The 20,071-nt window shown below is 40.8% G+C and overlaps 1 long non-coding RNA gene across 1 annotated transcript in view; it reads right to left on the reverse strand.

The window, feature by feature from the left end:
• The window catches only part of LOC140480986 (uncharacterized), a 49,077-nt gene extending 32,486 nt beyond the window's left edge, over positions 1-16,591 (reverse strand). The window contains exon 1 of the long non-coding RNA XR_011961444.1: positions 16,442-16,591. This is a non-coding gene — a long non-coding RNA (uncharacterized lncRNA). The remainder of the gene's footprint in view (positions 1-16,441) is intronic.
• Positions 16,592-20,071: the final 3,480 nt, after the last annotated feature.

Genomic DNA, 20,071 nt, shown 5'->3' on the forward strand with positions numbered 1-20,071 from the left:
TTTGAATTCCAAGAACATAAATGCAATTATTCATCCTGCCTTTGGTTTTTTGATTTTTGAGGTCTCACAACATTAAATTTCCATGATCACTTTGCTTCCCAGTCCTGGGAACAGCACAATATTTCAAGCGTTCAATTCAGCAGGTCAAAGTGTTTTAACAATAAGCTATCTTTCTCAGAGGTCAGATTGATGAAGTGCAGGATTCTTCAGCCAGAATGCACAAGGACAGTGGCTCACCTGTGAGCCTGAATCTGAAATGGGAGACAATATTCAACTCAGGCCTTTGCACCTGAGTTTGTTCCCAGAACATTCATGATTCAGTGTGCGTCTTACATACGCCAGATCTTGGGCTTTATTCTCTGGTAGCCTTGGTTACTTTATTTTGCCCTTTTGTGGTAGGACTGCATATTTCAGAGGTCAAGAGGATTGTTTGATGGTGCAATAGAGATGTGGGGTGAGCTTGTGGCTTGTTTTCAGGCTGACTGGGTGTTCAAATGCAAGAGGCCTGGCTAATGAAGGAAATTGGTTCTTGGACTCCATCAGAGCACTTAGTGCGAAATGTCAACGCTGGTCTCTGTGGTAAAGCATTTCAAGACTCACCACTCCCTGCATAAAGACATTTCTCCTCATTCCAGGTGAACATCTCCACAGAACAAATGATTAATAGCTATTCAAAAAGGTAAGTCTTCAGGAGAGTATTAACGTTGGAAAGATTTATATACATCTGGAAAATAACCAAAATTATACTTACCACCTTAATTACTCCCCAAAGTTCTGATGGTAAGGCTAGGTAACACTATTAGTTGTAAATGGGTGGGCTGTTTTATTTGCTCAGAAGGAAACGACTTAAAGCATGGACACCTATAATCAATCATAACATGCAGAACGAAGCCTAGTATTTATCTGATTAATTCAAAGTTGTCTTTGCTGAACCCTTAATTGGTAAAAGCTGTGAGTGCACTCAACTGTAATAAGTTCTATTTTTAAACTGACCAGAGGAAGATAATAACTGACTTGGGCTAAAGGTTAGATTTGATAAGAAGAGTTAATGAAATGTCTCACCCAGTGAATGAAAGCAGTATCAGTCCTGATGTTGGAAGACAATCCTTGTTCAGAAAGCTGAAATAAGAGCCCTCTCCTTAAAGGCAGGTTAACCAGGCCACAGCTCAGCCACACAGTGCTGTCGGACAAACACTGAGTTAAACACTTCAGTGCTGAATGCCTGAATCTTCTTAAGTGACCTGCCAAATATTTGTAACTGTAATTGGAGCATCATAGGGTTGGAAATCAAGGTTTGTGGGGAAAGGGCAGGAAAGTGGACATGAGGAATATTGGATCAGCCATGATCCGATTGAATGGCTGAGCAGGCTCGAGGGTCCAAATGGTCCTGTAACTATCTCTTGTGGTCTTATGATCTAAGCTCCCATGTCATTGTTCACACTTAAGCAGAAGAAATAAAGGGGTCAATTTTTAACTTGCCACTTACCCGCTAAACCAACAACCAAACGCAAGATACAAATAAAGGGGTAGCACAGTGGCTCAGTGGTTAGCACTGCTGCCTCACAGCACCAGGGTCCCAAGTTCATTTCCAGTCTCGGGCGACTGTCTGTGTGGAGTTTGCACATTCTCCCTGTGTTTGCGTGGGCTTCCTCCGGGTGCTCCGGTTTCCTCCCACAATCCAGAGATATGCAGGTCAGGTGAATTGGCCATACTAAATTGCCTATAGTGTTCGGTGTATTAGTCAGAGGGAAATGGGACTGGATGGGTTACTCTTCAGAGGATCGGTGTGGACTTATTGGGCTGAAGATCCTATTTCCACACTGTAGGGAATCTAATCTAAAGGTCTGTTGGCCTATCTTGCTTGTCCCACAGCCATTGGTGCCTGGGGAAGGATGTAAACACCTGTCAGCCCACTGCAGACACAAAATCAACTGCAAATGGCAAAAAAAAGATGAAGGAGGGCATTAATCTCGAAAGGAAAAAACAAACAGTAAATGTGCAAATGATGCATGCTGATCTGACATAGAATCCCGAGTGTGGAAGCAGGCAATTCAATATATACTGACTGTATGAAGGGTTTCTCACCCAGACTCACCCACTTACCCTATACCTGCATTTCCCATGGCTTATCCACTTGGCTTGGACATGCCTGGACATTATGAGCAATTTACCATGGCTAATCCACCTAACCTGGACATCTTTGGACTGTGGGAAGAAACCAGAGCGCCCAGAGGAAGCCCACACTTCTGTTAAGAAGCAGCAGTTTAGATAATACATTAGCGAATTAAGGAAAGAAACTATACAACCATGACAATGGAGAATGTTTCTGAACCCGAAGGTATCCACTAAAATGGAGGAGTGGGGGCAATAGGTTTGACGAGGTGTCATTTTTTTCTTTCCATGGGCTGGTGTAGGGCAACTCCTGGTCTTTTCTCAGGAAGATTATGGCTAATTTCCCTGGGTCCTCTCACTCTTACCCATCTCTCCCCACTAACCCCTAGTGATCGACCTTATTATGGGGACTGGCAATCTCTGCTGTGTCAATCACTTGCTTAAACCCTCTCTGCCAAATACCATGGGACAGCCAATCATGACACCAAGATGACCATTGTCCCCCTTGCCCACCTCCATTTGAAGTTAAATTTTCATTCCTTCTGAGAACAAAACTTCCTAATTTTCAAAAATACTGTACTCATAATTGGGTAGTGTGGGGACTGAAAAATCTTTTGTTTATGTTTGTGAAAGGATAGTAACTACTTTGACACCATTAAATGTTTCACGTTACACAGAAGATATTTTAAAATGGAATAGTAAATGAACGCAGGCTTAGGTTTCCAAACTTTCAATATTTCACTGTAGAGTCAGAATTGATCTTAATGCGCAAGGCTTCGAATTTGGACTTTAATCCGGAATCTAATCTGGGCCACATGGCAGAGGGTATTATAGTAAAAGTATGGCAGCAGAGAGAAATAGGGTGGTAAGGAGCAGAGAACAATTATGACTGTTTTCACTGAGCAGGCGAGTTAAAACAGGCATTTTTTTGACTGGAACATCTTCATTAAAATAGTGAAGTTTGTCCTTACATTAGCTGTTCACTTCTAATCGCTCATGGTTTGCTCACAAGACCAGCAAAACTCCTGTTACATTGTTAACAGTATCACAAATGTGGAGCAAACAGTTCATGGGCTCCAGCAAAGTTATAAGAAAGGAGTTTCAAAACATTTGTGGCTGAAGGAAATTTCCCCACTGACATTCAAACTCATTAAATCAATGTACAGGTCATTCTGCTATAACGCGCATTTGCTATAACATGATTGACAAATTGGGGACACTGTTTGTAAAGCACAAATTTTTAAAACATGTGTTGGCTGTAACATGACCATATCTCCAACACTTTAAGCACTATTTCTAGAATGGGATATTTCTGTAGCACAGGATTGCACAAGAACACAACCGTCGCATTATGGAAGACCTACCTGTCTAGCAATGGACATAAATTTCTAAGAGAGATTTAAATTTTCCCAAGGATTCTCTGGGTAATCCAAGATGGAGGATGGGAAAAATGTCTGGCTGTAAGAGCTGCTTGTTTTTTGAGGTATGATAGGTGTTGGAGGTAATTTCCTTGAATTCCAGGAGCAGCAATTACTGTTGTATATGCTGTTGCATTGTTTTGGAATTTTGGGGAAAAAAAGTCAAAACAACAGCAGTTTAAAAGGGAGAAGAGCAGACAAAGGGAGAGAGAGTGTGTGTGTGTGTGAGTGAGAGAGAGAGAGAGAGAGAGAGAGGAGAAAGGAGAAAGAAGAAAGAAGAAAGAGAGAGAGAAAAAGAAAAAGGAAAAGAAAAAGAAAAAGATACATTACGTCTGTCCAGGAGAAAGGCAATACAGTGGATTCTTTCTTGATTATATGTTTTTGGAGATAAGTCTCTTGATTAAACTTAAAGTTGAGGAATAAGACGGTGTTATTTACTGGGTCTGTAGATTGTGAAGGAGCAAAAATGGCCTTTGCAGTGATATATACTTTTTGTCAGATGTGGGAGTTTAAAGAGAGTTTAAGAGTTACTGCGGATTATATCTGCCATAAATGCTGTTGGATGCGAATCTTATCAGATCGAGTGGATCGGTTGGAGAGACAGATAGAAACGATGAGGAATTTGCAACAGCAACAGTATGTGATGGATGGCAGTTATAGGAAGGGGGGAAAGTCTTAGATACAGTCACATAGATGGGTTAACTCCAGGAAGGGTGAGAGAGGTCGGCACCTAGGGTAGGAGACTTTTGTGGCTATACCCATTTCAAACAGGTATGCTGTTTTGGAAATGTAGGGGGTGATGGATTCTCAGGGGAACGTAGCACAAACAGCCAAGCTTCTAGTGTTGAGACTGGCTCTGATACAACAAGGGGTATGTCGGCTTCCAAGAGATCAATTGTGTTAGGGGATTCTGTAGTCCGAGGTACAGACAGATGTTTCTGTGGCCAGCAGAGAAAAAGCAGAATGGTGTGTTGTTTCCTTGGTGCCAGGATCAAGGATGTCTCAGAGAGGGTACAGAATGTTCTCACGGGGGAGAGGGGCCAGCAGGAGGTCATTGTCCACATTGGAACCAACGACATAGGAAGGGAAAAGGTTGAGATTCTGAAGGGAGATTACAAAGAGTTAGGCAGAAATTTAAAAAGGAGGTCCTCAAGGGTAGTAATATCTGGATTACTCCCAGTGCTACGAGCTAGTGAGGGCAGGAATAGGAGGATAGAGCAGATGAATGCATGGTTGAGGAGCTGGTGTATGGGAGAAGGATTCACATTTTTGGATCATTGGAATCTCTTTTGGGGTAGAAGTGACCTGTACAAGGAGGATGGATTGCACCTAAATTGGAAGGGGACTAATAAACTGGCAGGGAAATTTGTTAGAACTGCTTGAGAGGATTTAAACTAGTAAGGTGGGGGGTGGGACCCAGGGAGATAGTGAGGAAAGAGATCGATCTGAGACGGGTACAGCTGAGAACAGAAGTGAGTCAAACAGTCAGGGCAGGCAGGAACAAGGTAGGACTAATAAATTAAACTGCTTTTATTTCAATGCAATGGGCCTAACAGGGAAGGCAGATGAACTCAGGGCATAGTCAGGAACATGGGACTGGGATATCATAGCAATTACGGAAACATGGCTCAGGGATGGGCAGGACTGGCAGCTTAATGGTCCAGGATACAAATGCTACAGGAAGGATAGAAAGGGAGGCAAGAGAGGAGGGGCAGTGGCATTTTTTTTAAGGTATAGCATTACAGCTGTGCTGAGGGAGGATATTCCCAGAAATATATCCAGGGAAGTTATTTGGGTGGAACTGAGAAATAAGAAAGGGATGATCACCTTTTTGGGGTTGTATTTTAGACCCCCCCAATAGTCAGAGGGAAATTGAGAAACAAACTTGTAAGGAGATCTCAGCTATCTGGAAGAATAATAGGGTAGTTATGGTAGGGAATTTTAACTTTCCAGATATCGACTGGGACTGCCATAGTTTTAAAGGTTTAGATGGAGAGGAATTTCTTAAGTGTGTACAAGACAATTTTCTGATTCAGTATGTGGATGTACCTACTGGAGAAGGTGCAAAACTTGATCTACTCTTGGGAAATAAGGCAGGGCAGGTGACTGAGGTGTCAGTGGGGGAGCACTTTGGGGCCAGCAACCATAATTCAATTAGATTTAAAATAGTGATGGAAAAGGATAGACCAGATCTAAAAGTTGAAGTTCTAAATTGGAGAAAGGCCAATTTTGACTGTATTAGGCAAGAACTTTCGAAAGCTGATTGGAAGCAGATGTTCGCAGGTAAAGGGACGGCTGGAAAATGGGAAGCCTTCAGAAATGAGATAACAAGAATCCAGAGAAAGTATATTCCTGTCAGGGTGAAAGGGAAGGCCGGTAGGTATAAGAAATGCTGGATGACTAAAGAAATTGAGGGTTTGGTTAAGAAAAAGAAGGAAGCATTTGTCAGGTATAGACAAGATAGATCGAGTGAATCCTTAGAAGAGTATAAAGAAAGTAGGAGTATACTTAAGGGAGAAATCAGGAGGGCAAAACGGGGACATGAGATAGCTTTGACAAATAGAATTAAGGAGAATCCAAAGGGTTTTTACAAATATATTAAGGATAAAAGGGTAACTAGGGAGAGAATAGGGCACCTCAAAAATCAGCAAGGCGGCCTTTGTGTGGAGCCACAGAAAATGGGGGAGATACTAAATGAATATTTTGCATCAGTATTTACTGTGAAAAGGATATGGAAGATATAGACTGTAGGGAAATAGATGGTGACATCTTGCAAAATGTCCAGATTACAGAGGAGGAAGTGCTGGATGTCTTGAAATGGTTAAAAGTGGATAAATCCCCAAGACCTGATCAGGTGTACCTGAGAACTCTGTGGGAAGCTAGAGAAGTGATTGCTGGGCCTCTTGCTGAGATACTTGTATCATTGATAGTCACAGGTGAGGTGCCGGAAGACTGGAGTTTGGCAAATATGGTGCCACTGTTTAAGAAGACCAGTAAAGACAAACCAGGGAACTATAGACCGGTGAGCCTGACCTTGGTGGTGGGCAAGTTTTTGGAGGGAATCCTGAGGGACAGGATGTCCATGTATTTGGAAAGGCAAGGACTCATCGGGATAGTCAACATGGCTTTGTGCGTGGGAAATCATGTCTCACAAACTTGATTGAGTTTTTTGAAGAAGTAACAAAGAAGATTGATGAGGGCAGAGCAGTAGATGTGATCTATGTGGACTTCAGTTAGGCGTTCAACAAGGTTCCCCATGGGAGACTGATTAGCAAGGTTAGATCTCATGGAATACAGGGAGAACTAGCCATTTGGATACAGAACTAGCTCAAAGGTAGAAGACAGAAGGTGGTGGTGGAGGGTTGTTTTTCAGACTGGAAGCCTGTGACCAGACGAGTTCCACAAGGATCGGTGCTGGGTCCTCTACTTTTTGTCATTTACATAAATGATTTGGATGCGAGCATAAGAGGTACAGTTAGTAAGTTTGCAGATGACGCCAAAATTGGAGGTGTAGTAGACAGCGAAGAGGGTTACCTCAGATTACAACAGGATCTGGACCAGATGGGCCAATGGGCTGAGAAGTGGCAGATGGAGTTTAATTCAGATAAATGCAAGGTGCTGCATTTTGGGAAAGCAAATCTTAGCAGGACCTATACTCTTAATAGTAAGGTCCTAGGGAGTGTTGCTGAACAAAGAGACTTTGGAGTGCAGGTTCATAGCTCCTTGAAAGTGGAGTCGCCGGTAGATAGGATAGTGAAGAAGGCCTTTGGTATGCTTTCCTTTATTGGTCAGAGTATTGAGCACAGGAGTTGGGAGGTCATGTTGTGGCTGTACAGGACATTGGTTAGGCCACTGTTGGAATATTGCATGCAATTCTGGTCTCCTTCCTATTGGAAAGATTTTGTGAAACTTGAAAGGGTTCAGAAAAGATTTACAAGGAGGTTGCCAGGGTTGGTGGATCTGAGCCACAGGGAGCAGCTGAACAGGCTGGGGCTGTTTTCTCTGGAGCATCGGAGACTGAGGGGTGACCTTATAGAGGTTTACAAAATTATGAGAGGCATGGATAGGATAAATAGACAAAGTCTTTTCCTTGGGATCGGGGAGTCCAGAACTAGAGGGCATAGGTCTCGGGTGAGATGGGAAAGATATAAAAGAGACCTAAGGTGGTACATGTATGGAATGAGCTGCCAGAGAATGTGGTGGAGGCTGGTACAATTGCAACATTTAAGAGGCATTTGTATGGGTATATGAATAGGAAGGGTTTGGAGGGATATGGGATGGGTGCTGGCAGGTGGGACTAGATTGGGTTGGGATATCTGGTCAGCATGGACGGGTTGAACCGAAGGGTCTGTATCCATGCTGTACATCTCTATGACTCTATTTCAATGCTTATTATATTTTCTCCCCTCTGAGAACCTTGGGCCTCTGTAATACTGAATGATCTGTACTATGGAAAGCTCTTCACTCACTAAAAGCCTTTACTCAGCAGGAGATCCATTGCCAGTAATATGATGCCTTTCTAAGTCCATTTGTTGTCATCAGTGAAATGTTTAAAATGGGATCTTGCTGTGCTGTTGTTCCTTAAGCCCAAGTAATACTAATCTCCATAACAGCAGCAGCCATTGTAAATGCTTGGAGCTTAGCACCTGGCAGCATGTTAAAGGTGGTTTCAGATAAAGGCACAACTGGTGTAAATGAGCAGTCCATATTGTAATCATAATGTAATCAAAGCCTATTCATTTTAGGGGCTTGAAAGCTCTGACTGCGGTGATAATATACAACGATAACTCAATGGTCATGCAAGACAGCTGTTCACTTTTTGAAGATGTTTGGTTTAAAGGCACAGGGTGCAGTTAAGTGCTACATACCTTTGGGTTGAGAACTGAGAGGCATGAGAAAGAACTTGTTCCATTTGAAGCAGCATTACAATGATGACTGAAGATCAGCTGTGTCATGACCTTTTGGATTGCATTTTAAATTTTAATTTTTTTGGTTACCTTTCTCACACCATGGTAATAAATGCAAAGAGATCCTCACAAGGCATTGTCTGTCCTCATCCACAAATAGTTACTTTTATCAATCTCCACACTCTATCTCCTTCCAAGTAGTGAGAATAAGACTTGACAGGCCAGCCTCAGATCAGGAAACATATAGTCAGAGATTAACTCATTCTTTGCCAGCAATCCAAAAAATTGGAGGTAATTATTTTGCTTGTCTCCATTTTTTTAACACATCGTGTCAACTCAAGACACTCAGTTTCATTGTTTATATCTTCCCTTAACTTTTTTTCAGAACTGGTGGTCATTGGTGCCATTTCTTTTATTCCATTAAATTCATCCAAAACAACAACAAAAATGAGGAACCATGTGTATAAGTTCTGCATGTAACACACGCACTCTCCTCCAGACACACACTCACACAGACCCTCTCCCATATGCTCTCACATACACTCCCACACTCACACACGCACCCTCTCACAGACTTATATCCCTTTACACTCACACACACACATTCTCTCACAGACACTCATAACTGTGCCAACACCGCCTCCCCCACCCCACCTCCACCACCACCACCATATACACACACACACACCTGTATACATACACATATAAGTTTGTGGGGTGAATTTGTACTTGCAGAATTACATTTTACTTTGCTTAAAACTGCATGAATCCATGTAAGATTCTGTAAATCCGTTTTTTTAGATTAGAATCAGTCTGACCATTGGGGCACAGACAGTCTCAGACAGAGCAGCACACATCTTCATAGCATTATCTGGGCCTACATGACACCAGTTGTTAAAGTTCACTTGAGAATGTAACTTTTAAAAAAGTTTTGCGATTTACACATGAAAGAACTGAAACCAACGTGGTCATTCTAAAAGATGATAGACTTAAACAATTCAGGTCTTTTTCAATATATAATTTCAATTACATTATACTGTAAACTTTTGCTATAAATTCTATGTCTTCCAATCTTATTCTCCACAACCACCTGATGAAGGAGCAGCACTCCGAGAGCTAGCGCTTCCAAATAAACCTGTTGGAATATAACCTGTGTTGTGTGATTTTTAACTTTGTCCACCCCAGTCCAATACCAGCATCTCCAAATCATGTAAAGAATTAATTAATACTTTAGTGCGATCTATTTATTTGAGTTTACATGCTGCAGGCACAAGTACATGAGTTGGGAGGTCATGTTGTGGCTGTACAGGACATTGGTTAGGCCACTGGTGGAATATTGCATGCAATTCTAGTCTCCTTCCTATCGGAAGGATGCTGTGAAACTTGAAAGGTTTCAGAAAAGATTTAAAAGGATGTTGCTAGGTTTGGAGGATTTGAGCTATGGAGGCTGAGGGGTGATCTTATAGAGGTTTACAAAATTATGAGGGGCATATATAGGATAAATAGACAAAGTCTCTTTCCTGGAGAGGGAGAGTCCAGAACGAGAGGGCATAGGTTTAGGTTGAGAGGGGAAAGATATAAAGAGACCTGAGGGCCAACCTTTTCATGCAGAGGGTGGTATGTGTATGAACTGAGGTGCCAGAGGAACTGGTGGAGGCTAGTACGATTGCAATATTTAAAAGACATCTGGATGGGCATATGAATAGGAAAGGTTTGGAGGGATTTGGACCGTGTGCTGGCAGGTGGTTCTAGATTGGGTAGGGATACTTTGTCAGCATTGCTGAATTGGACCAAAGGGTCTGTTTCATGCTGTACATCGCTATGACTCTATGACTCAAAGTGGGTGATTGGTAGAGGTGTTGCCATGGCAATTGCACCAGGGAACAGTTAACAGCCGAGCTTTAGGATTTGGTATTCTTGCCATTCTGTCCTGATGAGAGCAATGTCAAATTTTCAATAGCATGTCTCTGTTTTTCGCCAGATCTATATATTTAAGAGATCCTTTATATCGATCCTCCACCATTTGATGTGTGTTTAAGGGAATGATAAGTCCAGGGCCAAATTAAAGATAGCAACCATAAGGGTAGAAACATTTTCAATTCTATTGATTTCCACGTTTAGTTAATTATGTGACAGAATTGATTAAGTATCCTGTGTATATGTCATTAAACTACTGCCTGTTCATACAGAAAATCCAAGCACAACCCTTCACTGCTGAGCCTATAAAAAACAGGAAAATGAGTCACATTCACAGTGGCCTGAAGATCCAACTCAGCATAGACAGGACCCCTTCATCGGACTTTCTTTTTAATTAATAGTTTAGTGCGATCCATTCGTTTGAGTTTACAAGCTATAGTCACAACAATTCCTTGAAGTGAGTGTTCACTTCCACATCACCTGAGACTGACTACATGCATCGTTGAAAGGTTGTGCTTGTTAACCTGATGGTTAGTGCATTTTAATTCCATTACCTTGTGCAGTTCATTAAAATGTCAACCAGAGATAATCAGTTATGAAATCTTGAAACATATAATAAAGGAATGATTCAGAGCAGTGCTTCCCAAAGTAGAGGTCACAACCCCAAGTAAAGTTGTAAGCTAAACTTTTGGGGTCATAAGCTCTGAAGCAATAATGATCCCTGTGGTAATTTGACAAAGCGAGAAAAGCTTTAATTTTAAAAGGCTCCTGATCTCAGTTCTCTCTGAGACAGATCTCCTGCCTCAAAATAAGGTTACAATGGGAAAGGCTTTGGGAAGGCCTGGTCTGGAACATACAACTAAAGGCCTCTCAAGGTGAGTTTCCTCTCATTCTCTTCAGCTTCAAATTATTTTAACACAAACTGTGTTGATAACTGTTTATTGGAAACCTCGGTAATTGGTGGGACCAACAGTTTAGCACCTTAGCCAATGAGACTTAAGGCTCCTGAGAGGTAAAAGACATCAAATGAAGTTTGTAGAAACAGGGTCAGTTAAAGTGAAACCTGGGTTGGGGAGTGAAAAGGATAATTTGCCTTAAGAATGAGAAAAATGAAGCAGAAAGAGAAAATAATAAAATTTAAAATTACTTAAAACATTCAAGCGTCAAAACATTATCTGCAAGAGTCAAGCATCAATGTTTCAATTGCTCACTGTCTGTGTTTTCAAGTGAGTCTCCAAACAGTGGAGGTAAGGTTTCAAACAGCGCTTAACAGAAATTAAAGGTGTGTGTAATAGGGGTGTCACAGTAAACCTGGATGACTTGCACTTACATAGAGTAGGAAATCCAGATGTTCACTCAACACTCCTGGAATATGAACAAGGTGTGATCTTTAGACCAGTGTATTGAAAGGCCAACTACAGAATAGGCTAAAAGCACAAAGAACTGCGGATGCTGTAAATCAGAAATGAGAACTGAAATTGCTGGAAAAGCTCAGCAGGTCTGGCAAGATATGTGCAGAGAAATCAGAATTAATGTTTCGGGTCGCGTGACCCTTCCTCTGAAGGATTAACTCTGATATCTCTCCACAGATCTTGCTGAGCTTTCTTGTTCAAGAATAGGCTATCCTGGGCTTGAAATTGTGCAATTGGAGGGTTTAGCAATAATCTTACATGGTGAGATCTTATGTGGAAATCGATCTTAACAACATACAATACGTCATTGGGATAGACAATGAAATAGTCTAGTTTGAAGCTAGGGCCCTACGTCTAACCAAAAGGAATTGCAAAGGTATCAGATGTGAGTTGGCTGCCAAAATTCTGGTTACTGCGTTAAAAGGCATGACAGTGAAGAGGCAATAGCCAATATTTACAGAACAAATGCACCCATTGCAATAGTTATACATTTATTTCTGGTCTCAAATTACAATAGAAAGAATGGTCAACCATGGCTCATAAAATAAATTTAGTCTAATATTAGATCCTTAAAGCATTTCTATTGACTCAAAACTAAAAGGTATTCTGGGTGGTTAGTTGGAACTTAAGAGGTTTCAAGTTGATTTAGACAAATTTTATGTATGTGCAACCATACAACAGGTGCAGTATGATGTAACTAAATGTGAAGTGATCCACTTTGCCAGAAAAAGCAGAATGGCAGAGTACTATTTACATGGTGATGGATTCAGAAATGTTGTTCTATAAAGCGACTTTAGTCTCCTTGTAGTTTGATCATTGAAAGCAAGCAAGCAGTTACTGCAGACAGTAAGTAAGGCAAAGAGTACATCGGCATCATTGCAAGATGATTTGACTGCAGGGGACAGAATGTTTTGCTGTAGCTGTACAGTGCTGTGGTGAGACCATACCTGGAGCTTTTGGTCTCCTGTGTAACGGTAGAGCTTTTGTATGAGGAGAAATCATCCTATATTCACTGGAGTTGAGGGGGGAGCTCATTGAAATGTCTAGAACTTTGGTAGGTTGAACAAACTGGATGCAGGGATAATATTTCCCTTCATTGGAGAGTCTTCAACAAGGGGGCACAGCCTCCATTTGCAGCATTGACTGGTCAGGACTGAAAAATGTGGAGAAACTTCTTCACTGAAAGGGTAAGGAACCTGTGGAATTGTCTACTGCAGAAGATAGTGAAGGTCAAGTCACTGAATATAGTTAAAAAATAAATAAATAGATTTCTAATCATGAACGGGGCAAAGAGGTAATGAAAGAGCATAACAGTATAATGCTGGGATAGAGGATCAACCATCATACAAGTTGGTGGAGGAGGTTTGATAGAATGAATGGACTACTCTTGATCCTACTTTTCATGTTTCTAACTTCTTCTACTTCTGCTACTACTACTCCTGTCAGTGCTCTTGCTATGACTGCTGTAGTTTGTAGGCAAAAGTGAGGACTGCAGATGCTGGAAACCAGAGTTTAGATTAGAGTGGTGCTGGAAAAGCACAGCAGGTCAGGCAGCATCTGAGGAGCAGGAAAATCAGGATGAAGGGCTTTTGCCCGAAACGTCTATTTTCCTGCTCCTCGGATGCTGCCTTACCTGTTGTGCTTTTCCAGCACCACTCTGCTGTAATTTGTAAACCACCTGGCAAGTGAAGTAGTTAACCAGTCTGCCAAGAGCCCAGACTATACCAAAGTCTGTGATAGAGTTGTAACGTAGTTGATCTTTAAATGAATTTTCTGATAATTCTCAGTTAGAACTCAGTCTCTGAGCTCAGAATGACAGACTTTAAATAATAGTAAAATATGGAGAATATATTACAAAATACCAATTTTAACTGCAAGGTACCTATTACAGCCACCTAATTTTAATTTTAGAGTTTAATTTAAGTTAGCAATTTCTTTAGATGCATGATGAGCTGTCATTTTCACAAGGCTAACAGACCAACACAAATTGGCAATTTTTAGCAATTTGCTACTCACAATGTATCTCTTGCTTGCCACAAAAATGCAATTTCTTTTAACCAACAGAATGGTGTGCACATTAAATTAGCCATTACCTTGTAAGCAGATTCGACTCCAATTTATGTCTGCTGTTAATAAAAAATATTTTCCGGAACAATGACTTTGTTTCCAATTGAAGAGGAGCTCTGACTTTTCGAAGATAGGATGAGGAGAGTATAGATATTTCTGGAGGATTGTCCATTCCTCACAACCTGTTGAAACAGGGGTAGCGGCTCCCAAAATATTTGGCAACTTCTCAGCAAAAAAAAATTTGAGGAACTTTAAAAACTCTAGCAAATTTCCATGTTTTACTTTTCTTGTTTAACTGCATATTAATATACAACAAATCCAATTTGATGCAGTTTGCTTTTCTTTTTAAAAACAAACAAAACTAATGCTTTGATTCATATTAACGTGACAAACATACATTTTCAATAGTTCTTACATCAACTTTATTTATAAGTACACCTCCTTGCATGTGAGCTGTCAGCATTTAAATTTGCTGATTAATAGTTCAGCTAATCTCTTACAAATTCAAACATTCTCTTCTATTTCCTATTGATCTGGAAGAAGCAATATTACTATTTAAAGAGCTCATTCTGGAGCCCTCAGTGCAGCATTCTCAAGCGCCATTGAATAGATACAAAATGAAGCAATCTCTTCTGCAAAAAATTTTCTCACAATACTTAACCCTTCTTGATGTCTTTAGTGATTGGTCTTGAGTTGGCTTTACGTGGATTTGACTTCCATTTTGCTGATAAGACCATATTTGGTGTACCGCATACAGTTCTGAGTGCCCCACTATAGAAAAGATATTATTAAACCAAAAAGACTGCAGAGAAGTTTTACTGGGATGCTATGTGTTATCCCCTCCAGATTTATCTCAAAATTCCAAAACCTAGGTATCGGCTCCAACCTCTGCAACAGCTTCCTGACCGACAGACCGCAATCAGTGAAGATAGACAACATCTCCTCCATGATAACACTTAATACTAAGGATGCATCCTCAGCCACTGATTGTACTCCCTGTACACCCACAACTGTACAGCCAGATTCCTAATGAGCACCATCTATCCATTTGCTGATGGCACCTGTGTCATAGAAAGGATACCAAACAACGAGGAGTCAGAATGCAGAACGGAGATAGAGGGCTTGGTGATGGGGTGCAGTGAGAACAACCTCTCTCTCATCGTCAGCAAAACTAAAGAACTGATCATTGACTTCAGCAAGAAACGAGGAGAACACACTCCCCATCTACATCAATGGAGTAGTGATTGAGAGGGTTGAGTGTGACAATAACCCAGATGCAAAGGTCAAGAAAGCACAACAACGTCTCTTCTTCCTCAGGTAAGGGTCAGGAAATTCAGCATGTCCATAAGGGCCCTCACCAACTTCTACAGATGCACCATTGAAAGCGTACTGTCTGGGTACAAAAGGGCCTGGTATGGCAACAGGACTGTAAGAAACTACAGAAGGTTGTGTGCACAGCCCAGACCATCACAGAAGCCAACTTACCATCCATGCACTCCATTCCTTGTAGTCATGTAAAAGCTGCCAACATCATGAAAGACCCCCTCCCACCCTGGCAATGCTCTCCTACAACCTCTTCTGCCAGGCAGGAGATACAAAAGCTTGAACACACACACACAAACACACACACACAAGCAGATTCAAGAACAGCTTCTTCCCTGCTATAATTAGACTAATGAATGGACTCTCTAACTTCAAATGACATTGATCTTGTTAATGTTGATCTTGCCTCACGCACATCCTGTGTAATTAACCTATATCCATCAGTCTGTCCAATTTTTTCACTCGATGATATGTTTGTCCTTGCTTACCACGATCTGCCTATATTGCACACAAACAAAGCTTTTCACTGTACTTAGCTACACGTGGCAATAAATCAAATCAATCAATCACTTGGACCAAAAGTTTTAAGTCATAAGGAGAGGCTGGATAGGCTGGGACTTTTTCCTGTTAATGTAGGAGACTGAGGGGTGACCTTATTGAGGTCTATAAAATCATGAGAGGCATAGATAACGTAAATAACCCAACAGATTTTCCCCATGATAGAGGAGTTCAAACTAAGGGGCATTGGTTTAATATGTAGGAGAGAGATACAAAATATTCCAGAGGGGCAATTTGTTCACTCAGAGGGTGGTGAGTGTCTCGCAGGGGCTGCCAGAGGAAGTGGTGGAGGTGTGTACAATTTCATCATTTAAGAAACAATAGACAGGTATATGGATGGGATAGATATGGAGGGATATGGACCAAACACAGGCAAATGGGACTAGATTAATTGTGAAACTGGGTGGCATGGGCAAGTTGGGCTATAAGGCCTGTTTCCATGCTGTAACCCTCAATGATTCTACATATGAAAATGGAAGACTTGCGTTTGTATCAGCATCTTTTGCAACCTTAGGACATCCTGAAATATTTTGCAGCCAGTTAAGTACTTTTTGGTGGACAATTATTGATCTCATGTTAAAAAAAAGTCATTTCAGTATATGCAGAGCAAAGGTCCTACCTTAATATGTAGACATTGCATTTGGAGGTGTCGCTGGACTGATAAATATTAGAAAAAGCAGAACTGCCCTTTTCTTCAAAACAATGCAAGAAGGTTTTTGATACTCACCTGAAAAGGCAGTCCTGCAGCTCAGTTAATTCCTCTGGCTGTACAACCTCAAGACACTACATGCACGAGAATATCTGACTGTACATAACTTTTGCAATCCAACAGTTTACATGAGCCAGCAGTTGAAAGTCACTGTCTGTTTTAAAAACCCAGAAGCAACCCACTAGCTATTTGAACGGACTAGCAAGGATTCTGTTTAGCTATTTGGGCCACGTATGGTTGTTTTGCATAGTTTCTCTTATGCCTGTGGCTAATGCTGCATCAAAACCTGTTCCACCAACAGGAATCTTTGGTTACTGCAGAGTATAATTACTCCAACCCATTTACAAAGGATAATACACAGATATTAAGGATTAAGCAGGAATTTGAAGTTAGATAACCCACAGAAAAGAATCAGGAAGAAACAAATTGAATTGTATTTTTTATTTATTTTGTAGATACAGACATTACATGCACAGACATTAACAGAACATTTTGTAGGACCTGTATTTTTCTTCCCCAAATGAATTTAAACTTTAATTCATTTTCTATTCATTCAGATTCCAGAATAGGTTAGTGGAATAAAAACCTGCTGTAGCTCTTAGTCTAACTATTCATTTGGATAATGTGACAATGAATGAAGTGGGATATAGTGCTAAGTCAGATGGTGAGTCACTTGGAAGAGAACTTGAATGTGGTGTTCCCAAAAATCTGTTGCCTTTGGTTTTGTAGATAGAAGAGATTTCATGAATTTGGAAGATTTTGATAAAATTATCTTGGCGAGTTGCTGAAGTGCATCTTGTGGATTGTATGTATTGCTGCGACTGTGCATTGATGGTGAAGGGAATGAATGGAGAAGGGAATGGTTCAGGTGCCAGTCAAATGGCCTGCTTTGTCCTGGATGGTATAGAACTGCTTGTGTGTTTTTGGAGCTGCACCCATCCAGGTGAGTGGAGAGTATTCCATTGTACTGCTCACATGTGCCTTATAGACAATGAACAAGCAATTTGATGACCAGAGGTGAGATATTTGCCAAAGAATTCTGAGCCTCTGGCCTGCTTCTGTAGCCAAAGTATTTGTATGACTGGTCAAGTTCAGTTTATGGTCAATGGTAACCCCCAGAATATTGACAATTGGGGATTCAACAATGATAATATCTTTGAATGTCAAAATATTATCTTGCTAAGTTTTGGACAATAGACTCGCTGAATTTAAAATTATGAAACAATTTATTAATTTAGAACCATTTATCAACTCTGAATTATAAAATAAAACATAATTTCCAATTACTTCTGCTATCAGTTAAACTATTCGAGCTTCATCTAATTAGCATAAATTATTTTCTCAGATAACGTACCTCAATTTGCCTGGTCAAGCGCAAAGTTGATTAATTAACCAGGGTAATGATACAAGTGACCTCATTCATGGCCTCAATTTCTGTAGCTTGAATGAAGTATGCAGAAATCTATTAAACAAAGAAACACTCGGAACTTAACTAAACCACTCTTCCATTCATGCCTGCCCTGCCATTCAAATAGATCACTCTAGGTCTATAACTGAGGACCATTTCCTTGCCTTTGCTTCGTTTTCCTTGAAACCTTTACAGTGCTTAACACACGATTACCATGTTCACATAATATTGCAAATACACGAACATTCACGCTACCACAGTGCGAGTCTTGCTCTAAGGGTAAAAGCTAGGAGCAGGAATAGGCCATTCAGCCCCTCAAGCCTGCTTCACCATTAAATACAACCATGACTGATCTCAGCTTGGTCTCAAATCCACTTTCATGCCTGCTTTTGATAATGCCTTCAACCTATTACTAACTAAAAATCTGTGAATATCCTCCTTAAATTTATTCAGTGTCCTAGCATCTACCACACATATGAGGTAGCGAATTCCACAGATTCATGACCCTTTAAGAGAAGTAATTTCTCCTCATCTCTATTTTAAAATTTCTACCCCTTATCTTAAAACTGTGACCTTTCACTCTAGAAGCAAATCAGAAATTGCTAGCCACTATCCTGACCTTGTAGTCACTGTGTGGCAAGTCTATTTGCGTTTCTGGTCAGTGATAATCCCAAGAATGTTAACAGTGGAAGATTCAGTGATGGTGAAATCATTGAATATCAATGGGTAGTGGTTAGATTGTCTCTTAATGAAGATGGTCATTGCCTGGCATTTATCTGGCACAAATGTTATTTGTCACTTGTCAAACTAAGCACGGGTACTGTCCAGGTCTTTATGCATTTGAACATAGACTGCTTCAGTATCTGAGGAGTCATGAATGGTGATGAATATTGTGCAAACATCAATGAACATTCCTACTTCTGACCTTATGATGGAGGTAAGGTCATCGATGAAGCAGCTGAAGATGATTGGGCCTAGGACACTATCCTGAGGAACTTCTACACTGATATCCTGGAACTGTGATGACTGGCCTCCAACAACCACAGCCACCTTACTATGTGCCAGATATGACTCGAACCAGCAGAGAGTTTTTCCCCAATACCCATTGATTCCAGTTTTGCTAGGACTCTGGCATGCCACACCCGGTCAATAGCAGCCTTGATGTCAAGGGTTGTCACTCTCACCTCACTCTGTGTTCCTACCTCTGAACTAGGTGAACTTAGTTTAAGTCCCACCTACTCGAGGGGCTTGTTATTACATCCCTGAGCAGGTTGATTTAAAAAAAAACTAAACTATGCAATATCTCTTCATAAGGTAAAAACAATGACTGCAGATGCTGAAAACTAAATACTGGATTAGTGGTGCTGGAAGAGCACAGCAGTTCAGGCAGCATCCAACGAGCAGTGATTTCGCTGCTCGTTGGATGCTGCCTGAACTGCTGTGCTCTTCCAGCACCACTAATCCAATATCTCTTCATAAGGCAAGCTTCTCATCTCAGGGTCTATTTCAAGAACTTAACTCAGATAATAGTTCTTTGCTTTCTCTGCAATGAGTATTTTGGTGCATGTTTCTCAGTCAGTCAAGATTGGTCATGAGCAGTTGTTACAGTTTAGTCGGGCTTGACTAAATTCAGGTGCAATATGTTTGGAGAAATGTATTTGTACACTGAGACTTGCCATACTCAAGTGACTCCAATGCAGTTAATTTCTGTATAATTTTGCAGCAACACATTCCTCTTTCCAGTACATTTCAATTGTAAAGTTGTCAGGAATATATTTCAATCATTCACATGTGTCATTCCAAAGAAACATGAAAATCTTTGGGCTTCCAGACAGATGGTCTGTGTACTCCATTGCCTCTGCTGATTGGGGAAATCAAACTCCTGTGAAGGATTTCCACAACAGGAGAATAAAGCTTTACCACTACAAGTTGACATGGACATTTCCAGACTAAAGCAGTGGTGAAGTCCAAAGCTTAAATGTATGAAATGGCTGTTTGAACACGAATGTGGGAGCAAGCGAGAGGCAGAGTGAGAGAGTGTGTGTGTGTGTGTGTGTGAGAGAGAGAGAGAGAGAGAGAGAGAGAATGAAACACAGTTTCAGGTTAGTCATAGTATCTGACAGATGCCAGGAAGTGCAAGTAAGCTGTGTAGGTTGAGGAATAAAAGACGAGTGCTATTTCGGTTGAAATCTACAAACTTCACTCATTACACATGATTTGTATATTTTACATTATTGTGG

The sequence above is a fragment of the Chiloscyllium punctatum genome, chromosome 9 (assembly GCF_047496795.1).
Source record: "Chiloscyllium punctatum isolate Juve2018m chromosome 9, sChiPun1.3, whole genome shotgun sequence".
Classification (NCBI taxonomy): domain Eukaryota; kingdom Metazoa; phylum Chordata; class Chondrichthyes; order Orectolobiformes; family Hemiscylliidae; genus Chiloscyllium; species Chiloscyllium punctatum.